The 12,380-nt window shown below is 43.4% G+C and overlaps 1 long non-coding RNA gene across 2 annotated transcripts in view; it reads right to left on the bottom strand.

Moving 5' to 3' along the window:
- Nucleotides 1-12,380, bottom strand: part of LOC112404797 (uncharacterized) — a 23,889-nt gene that overhangs the window by 4,010 nt on the left and 7,499 nt on the right. Inside the window, exon 1 of one of the 2 annotated variants that reach the window (XR_003004167.1) lies at nt 4,295-5,295. The exons of the other annotated variant lie outside the window; for it this stretch is intronic. This is a non-coding gene — a long non-coding RNA (uncharacterized LOC112404797). Of the gene's footprint in view, nt 1-4,294; nt 5,296-12,380 lie in introns of those variants that run through there. 2 annotated transcript variants of the gene reach the window in all.

Raw genomic sequence — 12,380 nt, 5'->3', positions numbered from 1 at the left:
GGCGTGTGTGTGTGTGTGTGTGTGTGTGTGTGTGTGTGTGTGTGTGTGTGCGCTGGTGGAAGAGAGTCTCTTTTTCTCGTGTAATAATGACAAGATTTTAAAATATTAATGTGCTTTTCCCTTTTGTCCGTCTGCGTCCATGACCTGTTCCCTGATAGGCTCAAGGCATTAACCCACCTGGGGAAGAGAGGGGGCTGGTCCCATGGGGAGGAAAGGCATAGGGACTGTTTGGGGAGGGAGGCAAAGAGAAAGCTTCTGAGCTTCAAAATAGAGAGCTGAGCGAAGTATACGCAGGGTTGAGAGAGGGGCACTTCTGGGAAAGGACGGATGTTCTAAATTCCCTAGTTCTCACTTAACACAGCCAGCCAGCTCCGAGAGCTTTAAGTAAAGGAAGTCTGGGCAGGTAGGAAAGAAGTGAAAGAAAAACTCCCTCTTTCTGACATGAATGACTATGGGGACTTGAAGCAGAGAGAAAAGAGGAAACAGGATGGGGACAGAGACTCTTAAACAAGCAGCTTGATTTCCCCTTCTAGACCGTCTCTCTATAATTATAATACACAGAATTAAGGCAACACAAGGCATCACTGCCCAGCTAGGAAGGTGGAGGCACTGGTTGGGCTGCCAGCAGGGCTGGCTTGCTTCCCTGAAGTGCCCTTGACCCCCTGGGGTTTGGACACTGTCTCCGGAGACACACGGCCTGCTGGGAGGAGGGTGAGGTGCCCACATGGCAGACGGTGAAGCTGGACAGGCTCGGCCAGGAGCCAGGCCAGGTGGCGGATGCAGCAAAGACACAGGGAGGAATGCAGCGTCAGCAGGAGTGGAGAGGAGGCCAAGGCAGTGGTGATGGGCCTGGGTCCCAGCCCGGCCAGGAAAGAAAAGACCCTGAGTTTCAGCCACAGGCATCAGCATCGAACACCTGCAGGGCTTCCGGAGACGGGATCATGCCAGCAACGTGCTGTGGGTTCCTTGGGGCACATGGGAGTGCATCCAAGTCATGGATCCTTCCCTTTATCACAAAAGTGGGGAGGGGTGATTGCTGACCTTCTGTTGTGTTTCCTGGGCCACAAATCATGGCAGCCTTGCGGGGTGGGCTGGGCCCATCCAATTCTGTCCTCAGAGATGTCCTCTTCCTGGAATAAGAGGTGCAGAGACCTCTGGCTCTTTCCCCAGGTGTTTCCCCAGCAACCTCTCCTAACGCCTTCCCTGGGACAGGCATTTTGGACAGCTCAGTCTTTGGTGGCCTCTCCCCAGTCTAAGGGTTCTTGGTCTGGGCGACCCCACTCTGTAGGACAGCTCTGCCAGCAGCCTTGGCACTCAAAATCTCCTGGTGGCATTGCAGGACCAGGACAGAGTGCACATCTCTGCTTCTTAACAAGGCTCCCGCAGAGCTGCCGTGATAGTGGAATGGAAACAGGCTTGAGACGGCTCACCAGGGGCACTGTACCCTCCCAGCCATCCTTTCAGGATTTGCCAAGTAGGCAGGATGCTTCTGCCTGAGCTAAGTTGATAATCACACAGCATGACGGGGGAGAGCTCCACTCTTAGAGGTGGCTTCCTCCAGAGCCTTCCCAGACCCTGGGCATGGAGAAGAAGGTGCACCAAAGGCTCAGCTTTTTGCCAAAGCAAGAACCAACAGAGGCCAGTCTAGAAACAAAACGAGCACTGCCGGCTTGGATTGCAGGTACCCACTTTTCCTGTAGAACAAGAGACAGGCTCAGACCTCAGGCTGGGGGCTCTAGTGACCTTGAATGATCCAAGACCATCCTGATTCCATATAACATTCTCTCTTCCAGAAAGGCCTTTCTCTCGACATATAATCAAATGCCATTATATGTTAATATCTCTGTAAGGCCTTTCATCTTTTAAAAATTCCATGTGCTCAATTTGTGTATCTTGAAACCTTCGTGTATCCACAGTTGCTGAGGCTGGGATAGGTCAGCTGGGGTGCCTTTGGAGTCCATACTTACTTATCACATCACATCATAAATAATTTTAATGGGAGAATGTTAGGTGCTATTTTCTTAAAAAGCAGGTTGGAAGTGAGTTCAAAAGAAGGAAAGATGCCATTGGCTTGGGGAATTGGTAAGGTTTCACATGTCTTCTAAATGGTAAAAACAACCAGAATAATTATGTGACCGATTATATCATGCTGCCTAAATACACACAGAAATTTGCTCACTGTGGGATCATGAAGAGGTCTTTGAACTAAAAGTGAAGGCAAGGTACAGTGTCCTTAATCTGTAAAATGGGAAGAACCATATGGCCCTGGTGAGCCATCTCAGGCCTGTTTCCATTCCACTATCACGGCACTTACAGTTCTCAATTTCTATTGACACTTTCCTACAGAATGTGCACTTTTCAACCATCACATTGGGGTAGTATACATGTCACCTTTCTTGATTTTTTTTCTAAATTAAAAAAACCCACAACGGATCAGTTGGATCTTATAAAAATTAACTTCTGCTCTGTGAAAGCCACTCGTAAGAAAATAAAATGACAAGCCAAAGACTGGAAGAAAATATGTGCAAAGCACATATCTGACAAAGGAGTGGTATCTAGAATATACAGAGAAACTCAAAACTCAACAGCAAAAAGCAAAAAATCCAATTGGAAAATGGGCAAAATACATGAACAGGCGTTTCACTGAAGAGGATCTCCAGAAGGTAAATGAACACATTAAAAGGTGTTCAGCATCATTAGCCATTAGGGAAACACAAATTAAAACCACCGTGAGATACCACTATATTCATATCAGAATAGTTAAAATTAAGAATGGTAACCACACCAAATGCTGAAGACGATGCAGAGAAACTGGGCCACGCATCCACTGCTGGCTGGAATATAAAATGGTGCAGCCACTCTGGAAAAGGTTGGCGGTTTCTTTAAAAAGTAAACATACGATTACAAATGACCCAGAAATGCACTCTTAGGCATTTATCCCAGAGAAATGAGAACCTATGTTCACATGAACACCTGTACATGAATGTTCGTAGTAACTTACTCGTAAGTTACTTACTCATATTACTTATTATGAGTAATAACTTACTCGTAACTTACTCGTAAACCCCAAATTTAAAAAACCAAATGTCCTTCAATGATAAATATTTAAGTGATGGTACACATCCATATCATGAACTACTGGTCACCAATAAAAAGGAGCTAATTATAGATATGCAACAAGCTGGATGAATCTCAAGGGAATTACACTGCATATAAAAAGCCTATCTCAAAAGGTTACGTACTGCATTATTCCACTGATACAGCATTTTTGCTTGAGCGGCAAAACAATGGAAGCAACCTACATGCCAATTTGTTGGCAAGTTGTTAAAGAAATTATAGTACATTCATAGAGTGGAATAGTATTCAGCCATGAAAAAGTATAAGGAAGTGCTTTATATACTGATGTGAAATTACCTTCATGAACAGGAAATGAAAAAAGCAATGCAGAAGAATATGTGTAACATGTTGCCATTTCTATAACAATGGGACTACATATACGCTTGTCACTGATGGCAAATGCGTAAAATTCTACAGGAAGACTACAGAAAAGACCAATAACACTGGGTTGCCTCTGGAAAGGGAAGGTTTTTGCTGAGGATCAGGGGTGGAAGGGAGGCTTTTTTTTTTTCCTTTGTGCATCATTTCAAAACTTGGAGGTTAAACCATGTGCATTAATTGCTTATTCAAAAATAAAATATATTTTTGGAAAAGAGAAGCTCTGAAAAATATCCTTTTCTAAATATAAATGATGACCAGAGTTTTTCGAGGTCCAAGGGGCCTTCACACCCCCTGCAAGTTTCTTCCTGCCCCTGCATGGCTTTCCTAGGTGATGGGCACTGCACTCACACTGTCTGCACAGGAAGGGGGAGATGGGAGCCTTTGTTGGCGGCAGGGTGTGTGTGTGGGGGTGGTAGGGAGTGAGTTGGTGACTGTGGCATCAGGCGGAGCTGCATCTGAAAGAGGAAAAAGGTCTTTTCACCTAAAGTAATGCAATTAGGACACCTAGTGTCCAGTGACTTCTCTCACCAGACCTGTTCCCAGAACCATGTTGGCAAGGGAACAGAGAGGAGTTAAGAGCCCTTGCTGTATTTCTTCCTCCTGTTTCATTTTTAACACTGAAATTACTCCTACCCGAGATCACTTCATCAAGTACATTTGTTGCTCTGCAAACTCAGGAGTTCCCCCTGTTGAAATCCCAAACTACCCCCATACACAGAGGGCAAGGAGAGACCCAAGAAAGAGGCAGACTGCTCCACACTGGTTAATGGCAGGTTGAATAAGCAAGGAAACTTACATACAAGGCTTGTCCGGGACGAGCAGGCCTCTGCACCTGCCCGCCAGAATCTTAAACGTTTATGTAGAGGCCTTAACTGGGTTCAGTCATGTACGCCGTCCAGATGGTCTTGGCAACACATGACTCTCTCAAGGCTGAGTCCTTGAATATGGCTCCCGCTGTGGGAACGGTGGTCAGAACGTACATTCCAGGGACAGGAGGGGCAAGGAGCCTCTGATTGCCAGGGTCCAGCTTGCAGGTTCACCAGCGATCACGTCTTCTCCATGATGTCCTCCAATGGTATTTCTGAGATATCTGTTAATTTCTCCTTTACCACTGGAGTGTCTAAACAACCAGGGAAGGCTCCAAGAGGAACACTCAAACTTCCAGGGCTGCTTTGTCCTTCCTGCAGGGCTAACCCAATTCCACGGGGGGCTCTGTAGCTCTCCTGAGGCTGGAAGCAAGAAGTGTTAGAGTCCCAACCCTCGCCCAGCATCTGGGTCTAGGCCATGACATCCAGACATGGCTAACTGCATACTGAGATGAACAAAGGCAATTCCAAACCAACAGCTTCCTGTCGTAGTCTCTATCCATTCCTCTCCTGCATCTTTCACTTTTGTACGAGACTCTGAAGCTATTTGCCCAGGAGTAGTTTGTCTCTAGTTACTCCTTCTTAAACTGTCTTCAGGGAGCTTGCTATATTTTCTGCTCTGATCTGCAAGGGAAATTCCTAAAGGCGTATTAGATCAAAGGTCACTGTGCCCACTTCCAGGGCTGCCTGGAAAGCTAGCTGGATAGACTCTTCTCTGCATCCCCCTCACATGTGTAAATCTGTGATTCAGTTTCATTATCCCGTTTTAGTCTCTGAGCAGCTATGCTGTTACTGTGGCAGAAACAAGAAACTGAAATATTCACTGATGTATTTACAGAAGATGTAATAAAATCTGGCCCCGGAGGTCAGACGGTTCGTATCCCATGGAAAGTAGTACGTGCATGGGCATCAGGATTAAATACATATATTATACTAGGGTTTCAGCTCATTTGCCTAATATATTTGAAAATGACTCAATTTATTGCAAACTAAGATTTAGGAAGCTCAGTTTACAGGTTGACAAATCAGCATTTGTCTGCACATATTTCACTATTTTGCATAATTAATTCCTCCCCATAGTACACAGGCATTTTCCTCTACAACAAAACCAGCCTATTTCCCGTTCCCTTCCTGTTAGCGTCATGTAAATGGTATTTATTCAGAAGATGCATATTCTTTTCCAAAGCATCCCTTGGAACATGACTGAGATTTTCATCCCAATCGTTATCAGCTGTTTATTACCCAGCTTCCCAAATCTCGGTCACAAAAAAAATTAGAAAAGGAAAAGTTGAGTCATAAAAAACAAAGAGAGTGCCGATGAAATGGATTCTCCTGATTCAGATTGACTGGGTGTATCAGCTAGCATTACAAGGACCAGAGAAGCAAAACGCTAATTAACACTGGCTTTAACAACAGAGAAGATACACTGATTCATTTGCCTGAAAAATCCACAGGTAGAGCAGCTGAATAATGTCACCAAGGGCTTTTTTTGTTTTTCACAATGTTCTCTTCAGAGTTGTCTTCTCCTAAGGCTGGCTCTCTTCTTCACTCTAGGATCACTTTCAAGAGCTACACAGCTCCCACCAATAAAAGAGATGCCGTCTTTATTCCCAGCAAAAGTCCTAGGTATCACTCTAATTGGATGGCTACAGTCACATGCCCAACATTGAGCCAATCACTGTGGTCAGGCAGAACAAATGCTCTGATTGGTCAGTCATATGCTTTCTCTATATAACTGGGGTAAAATCAGCTTCCCTAGACCAACTTGCATCCCCAACCAAAATTGGGAGCTGTTAGAAAGAAAGAAGTAAGGGGGGGGTGGTGGTGAGGTAGACAAGGAAGCTACCAAAAAAAAATTTACTAAAGAATGGGAAATCTAAACTGGAGAAAAATCTGAATTTCTTTAAAAGTATTCTGTAGTGCAATTTCTTTCTTTCACATACATGCAGTAAGTCAAATGAGGCCAACAAAGTGTTGACAGGCACTCACTTGAATGAACAGACATGGCTGATTGGCAATGAGCCTCTCAATTACATATAAGCACACCAATCTTTTGTTTTTTAATTTGATACTTATATAGAGTTTGTTCTTTGAAGGCCGGCCCACCAGACGTTTTATGAAGTACAGCTCATTGTTTTGTGTTTGAAAACTTGAGATTGCTGCAGCAGGAATGGAAATGCCTGGCAGTTGAGGCCTTGAGTGGAACAGGAAAGAGGCACAGCTGCTTACTGCCCTTCCTTCTCTCTTGTAAAATTGGGCAAAGCAAGGAGTATGGAAGACCCAGCTAAGAAAGTCTGTGATGCAGAATGCACAAGGACAGCAGGTCTGCATTTCCACCAGGGAAGTATTTGAGATGTTCTGGCATAGCAACCATCTTTAGCAGCGTAAACATAATATCTCAATGAGTTTAAATTATTGTTCACATGGAAAACCCTTTCCTGATTGGAAATAGCAGGAAAGAGATGATACTTAGCGGGAATGACCAAGTCTTTCTACTGCAGTGGAACTTGTATAACTTCACAATCACTGACTAAGCAGAAATTGCAAGGATGCATCTGATTCTCTCCCTCCTCCTCCTCCTCCTCCTCCTCCTCCTCCTCCTCCTCCTCCTCCTCCGCCCATGGCAGACATAACTAATCAATCACGCACATCCCCTCTAAGCTTAGAAATGGCTTCGCAATCTCTCTTGACAAAGTGCTCCAGGGAGCCACTACCAATTGATCAGACTTGGAAATAGAGATAAAACCTGCTTGACATAACAAATTTTAGCCGATCCTTTCCCATTTTCATTTTCTGTGATGTTTCTCCTATGGAGGTGATCCATTTGGGGGCTCATTTATTCCCTCGGCTGAATTGAGGGACCTATGAGTCCTCTTCTCCCTGACGTAAGCCTTCTCTCCTCATTGTTCTCAGGTACCTCTTACAGGAGCATTTCCCCAAGGATTATTTTAAAGCATACCCAATCATCCCCAGATCACTCCTTATTTTATAATCTGTAACTGTCAGTGATTGATTGATTTGCCTTTATTTATTTTTTCTTTATTGGTAACTGCCATACACTCCTTTCTTTGGGGTTCTTCTCTCTGCACTGAAGTACAGAAAAGGATGAAGCTGCATAATACCCCTTTTTAAAAGTTCCCTCCTTGGGCTTCCCTGGTGGCGCAGTGGTTGAGAGTCCGCCTGCCGATGCAGGGGACATGGGTTCGTGCCCCAGTCTGGGAAGATCCCACATGCCGTGGAGCGGCTAGGCCCGTGAGCCATGGCCGCTGAGCCTGCGCGTCTGGAGCCTATGCTCCGCAACAGGAGAGACCATGACAGTGAGAACCCCACGTACTGAAAAAAAATAAATAAATAAATAAATAAAAGTCCCCTCCTCATCTTAAATAAATACACCCAGCTTTTCAGGTCAAGTAAGGTTTACTTTGTGTAATTTGTACCTGTTGTTTCTTAGTGTGAAGTCAATGCTCCACCTGAATCAAAATTTACTAGGGTGGGTTTCTTATTAGAAATGGTATTTCTGAACCTCACTCCAAAGCCAACAAAGCAGAATTTCTAGTGACCTGATTTTTTTAGCCAATTCCCGAGGTGACTCTTAGGCCCGTTAAAGTTTGAAAATAACTGCTATGGGAACCAGACAGGGGGTTGGGGAGAAATCGTGGTAAGCTTATCTAGATGGAAAGAGTCTTAAAAGTTTTTAACATTGGTATCTCCTGAGCTCTATTGATTTTTAGGTGGAGCTATGTCTGATCCTTCTTAAGCTTTTACTGACTCATTTCTTGTGATTCTGCCCTGAAAGTCAGACTAGAACATAGCCAGATTAAGAGGCAGGTCAATGCAACACCTGTATGGGACATCAGTCTAAGACTGTCACTAAAACGTCACTGACAGTAAGCGGAGAATACCGTATTTACAACTCAACTGCACATAAGCTGGAAGGAATATTCGGATGAGTTGCTTTGGGAGCAAAATTCCAAGAAGCTTGTCCAAATACTAATAAAAATAACAACAATAATGGTAATGATGATGATGATGATAATAATAGTCCCTGGCCTTCCAAGGAAGTTGAGTGTGGTAAACTGTAAGGCTGCATGGAATATCTGAGGTTTGGGCCAGAGCTGAATGGTCTGGATGAGAGCACAGGTGAGGGCCCAGCCTGTGGCCTTGCACCCCTGCTTCACCACCTACATAATCAATCATGTCTATAAATAAATGGACCAACAGATACTCAAATTATAACAGATTTAAGAGGTACCCCACTTGTAACCCTCCCAGGAAACCTGTCTATTTCAGGTGGCCGGTCAAAACTGTCCAATTCTTTCATTTTCCATTTTAATCCTTGGGAATTTTTCTCCCAGGTCCCCATCCCCTTCTCTCCAAAGTCAGCCCCTCAGACTTTAGAGACCACAGGATTCGTGCATTAAAATTTGCATCTCTGAGGAAACTTCTGCCGAGCTTAACAAGCAACCAGAGGTAATAGAAGTCTTCTGGCTTCACAGAGAAGTCATCCCAGGCAGTTCCCTAGTACATTTACCGGTGCCTCACGGCGGCCTTTGAACCCAGCATACAACCCATAGTGAACTTGTCTGATGTCCCTCCACTTGGAAAGATATATCTCCTCTCCTCCACCTAGTCAAGCAAGAAGTCAGTTATTTTCTGCTGCCCTGCCCTCCTCCACCAAAGAGGACAACATAAAATATAAATTCTTCAAATTCACAGAAATATTGAATACTTACCTCCATGGTTTTCAGGCCACAAAATCCTGTGTCATTTTTTTCCCTGTTGTCTGATGCGGCCCTTTATGCTGCTTCAGTGCATGTGTGAGAGGCGAGGCCAGCCTGTGACAACGTGGGGAAATACAGTACTCTCCTTTGGGAATATTCATTTAACTGTGTTTTTGCATGAATTTCCCCCACCTAATTATTTTTATGAGATATTAGCAGATGGTGCATTCTTCACTTGCCCAGTACTGCTAAACTATCTAAAATACATGAGCTCTTATCACTGAGTTCTATTTAGGAATTTACTAAGTTTCTGTTTCAAGATGGAAGCCTAAGCATGTGTTGCTACTTCCATATTCTTTCAAGTTTACATTGAAATTACACACACACACATACACACACACACACACACACACACACACACACACACACACACCCTATAACAGAGCGGGGGAAAAAGAAATAGATACCATCAGTAACTCTTAAATTTTGGGGACTGTCTGGAGGATACAATATAGTCTTCACCTGATTCACAGAGAAAAATGAGAAGAAACCACAGCCCGAGGCACCAGAGTTAAACGTCGGTCTTCTCAGAGGAGCCCAGAGAAGGCCCACGTTAGCGTCCCCAGGTGCAAGTGTGGGCCAGAGGTCATCTTCAAGGTTTTTATTGAAGAACTGCATTTTAAAGCCTATGGCAGTAGGTCCTTTTCTCTTCAACAGAGTTGCTGGCAGCCACGGCTTTTACATTCAGGCCAAAGCCTGGAAACTGCTTTCTAGAGAAAGTATTTGATCTGTTACCACAAGAAATGGGTGATCTATTATCATTGCTTCGTAACAAACCACTCTGAAATTTAACAGTTAAAAAGCATTATGGGGCTTCCCTGGTGGCGCAGTGGTTGGGAGTCCGCCTGCCGATGCAGTCAAAAAAAAAAAAAAAAAAAAAAAAAAAAAAAAGCATTATGTATTATCATCTCTCATCTTCCTGTGGGTTGACTGGGCTCGGTTCGACGGTCTGTCTCTCGTGGGTGAGCAGGGAGATGGAGCCATCTGAAGGTTTCCTCATTCGTGTCTCGCGCCTGGCACAAGCCATCCGAGTGGCTTGGGTATCTGGGGCCTGGCCCTGTGTCTGTCTCTCCAAACAACCTCTCCACGTGGCTAGTGCTGGCTTCCTCACAGCATGGTCGTCTTCCGGGAGCTGGACTTCTTACATGCCACATCTGACTTTCCCCAGAGCTCATGCTCTAAAAAACAGGAAGTGACAGCTGGCCCAGGCCCAGAACTGGTTACATCCCTTCAGTTAATAATCTATGGATCGACGTCATCATAGATCCCTACAGACTCAAGGAACGTGGGGATCCAACTGCACCTTTCAGGGGGAGAAGTGAACAAATGACTTACATCCATCCTACCCTGGAAGAGTTCCTGGCAAGGGTGTTGGAGACTGCCAGAGAAACAGCAAAATTGAAGCACTCAAAGGCTCCATGCTCAGAGGGCTTTGCACTGACAGTTATGGGGGTCCCTACCCTGCTTTCATATTCCTGGTCCCCAAACATGAGAAGAGAGCCTGCCTATAATTATGCTTGCTGAGTGAAACCTCACATTTGGTCCTTCTGTTTAAGAAAAAGGCCTGTTATGAAAGAGACATATACAACTGCTGAGGAAAGGCACACCAATTGTCTGCACATGTCAGAGTAGCCTGTCATTAAAAAGAAACCAAAAAAAGCTCTTGCAAACAAAGACTGCAAGGTATTAAAAAAACTCAGAAGCATGAAAGAGAAAGAGAAGGATCATTAAACACAAACTAAATAATCCCAGAGGAGGGAAAAAAGAGATCATTCAGGAAAAAGATGAGAACTATTTAAAAACATTCTGATTTCTGCCTACAGGTTTAGGCAGATACCGTAACCACAAATTAAGGGCAGTCTCTTTTGCAAAGGTACCAATCAGAGAGTAAGAAAAAATGTTTCAAAATGAAGATATTACTGCAAAAGTAAAGATTTCACTAGATAGGTTGAATAATAAATTGGACAAAGATTAAGATTAGGTTTTTGATCTGGGAAGTAAAATCAAAGGAATCTCTCAGAACTGGGAGCAAAAAGATAAACAAAATATATGGGAAAAGTTAGGAAACACAAATGTCAAATCTAGGAGGCCTGACAGCAATCTAGTAGATTTCTTAGAAGGAGAGAGCAGAAGCATAAGAAGATAAAACATAAGTACAGACATTAAAGAAAAAAATAAAACTCCCTGAACTGAGAGTAGTCGTGACTCTTAATACTGAGCATCTCCTGAGTATGGAGAAGGATAAATGAGAAAATAACTCACATATAGATGTATCATGCTGAAATTTCCTAACTCAAAGCATTAAGTGAATGTCCTTAAAGCTTCCAGAGAGAAAAGAGGGGTCACGCCCAGGGAAAGATGAACATATTAATATGCACTTCTGAGCAGCAACACTGAGTTATGTTAGAGGAGCAATATATTCAAATTTCTAAGAAGAAACTATATTGGATCTGGAATTCTATACCCAGTTAAGCTATCAATAAAATGCAGAGATTAGAAAAGAAAAGAAGATGTTTATGGCCAAACAAGGATGCAGCAAGTGTATCACGTGTATTTCTAATATGTGAAGAGATGGCTTACCAAAGTCCTCCTACAAAATGCAGAGCAACTATGGGAGGAAGGCCAGCATGAAACATACATTGTAGATGCAGCTGAGCATCATTCAGAAGTAAATGAAGCAAGAAAGACATTAACAGACAGTACATTGGACTGGAGTGCTTGGGAATTATACAGAAAAGATGGGTAAATATGATTACCCAAACTTTTAAAAGTTTAAAAAAACGAAAATAGGTTTGAAATATACGTAGCAAACCAGAAAAATATTTGCACCACATATAACAAAGGACTAATGTTCTTAGTATGGAAAGTGCTTTTTAAGACAATTTTAAAAATGGGATAGAAATAGAAAAATGGGCAAATATCATGAATGGGCAAGTCACAAAGGAAAGAAAGAAATGAAACCAGATAAAAGGTGACTGGGATGTAGTGAATGTTTGAGTTCCCCCCCCTGAAATACACGTATTGAAATCCTAACCCCCAACGTGATGGAATTAAAACGTGGGGCCTTTGGGAGGTAATGAAGTCAGGAAGGTGGACACCCATGATGGGATCTGCATCCTTAAAAAGGAGACTCCACCAACAAGGACCTACTGTATAGCACAGGGAACTATACTTAGTATTTTGTGATAAGCTATAAGGGAAAGAATCTGAAAAAGTGTATATATATATATATATA

Source organism: Neophocaena asiaeorientalis, unplaced genomic scaffold (assembly GCF_003031525.2).
Source record: "Neophocaena asiaeorientalis asiaeorientalis breed wild unplaced genomic scaffold, Neophocaena_asiaeorientalis_V1.1 scaffold540, whole genome shotgun sequence".
NCBI classification, from domain to species: Eukaryota; Metazoa; Chordata; class Mammalia; order Artiodactyla; family Phocoenidae; genus Neophocaena; species Neophocaena asiaeorientalis.
Note: the sequence above shows the minus strand (reverse complement) of the source record. Positions and strands in the feature narration are given on the sequence as shown.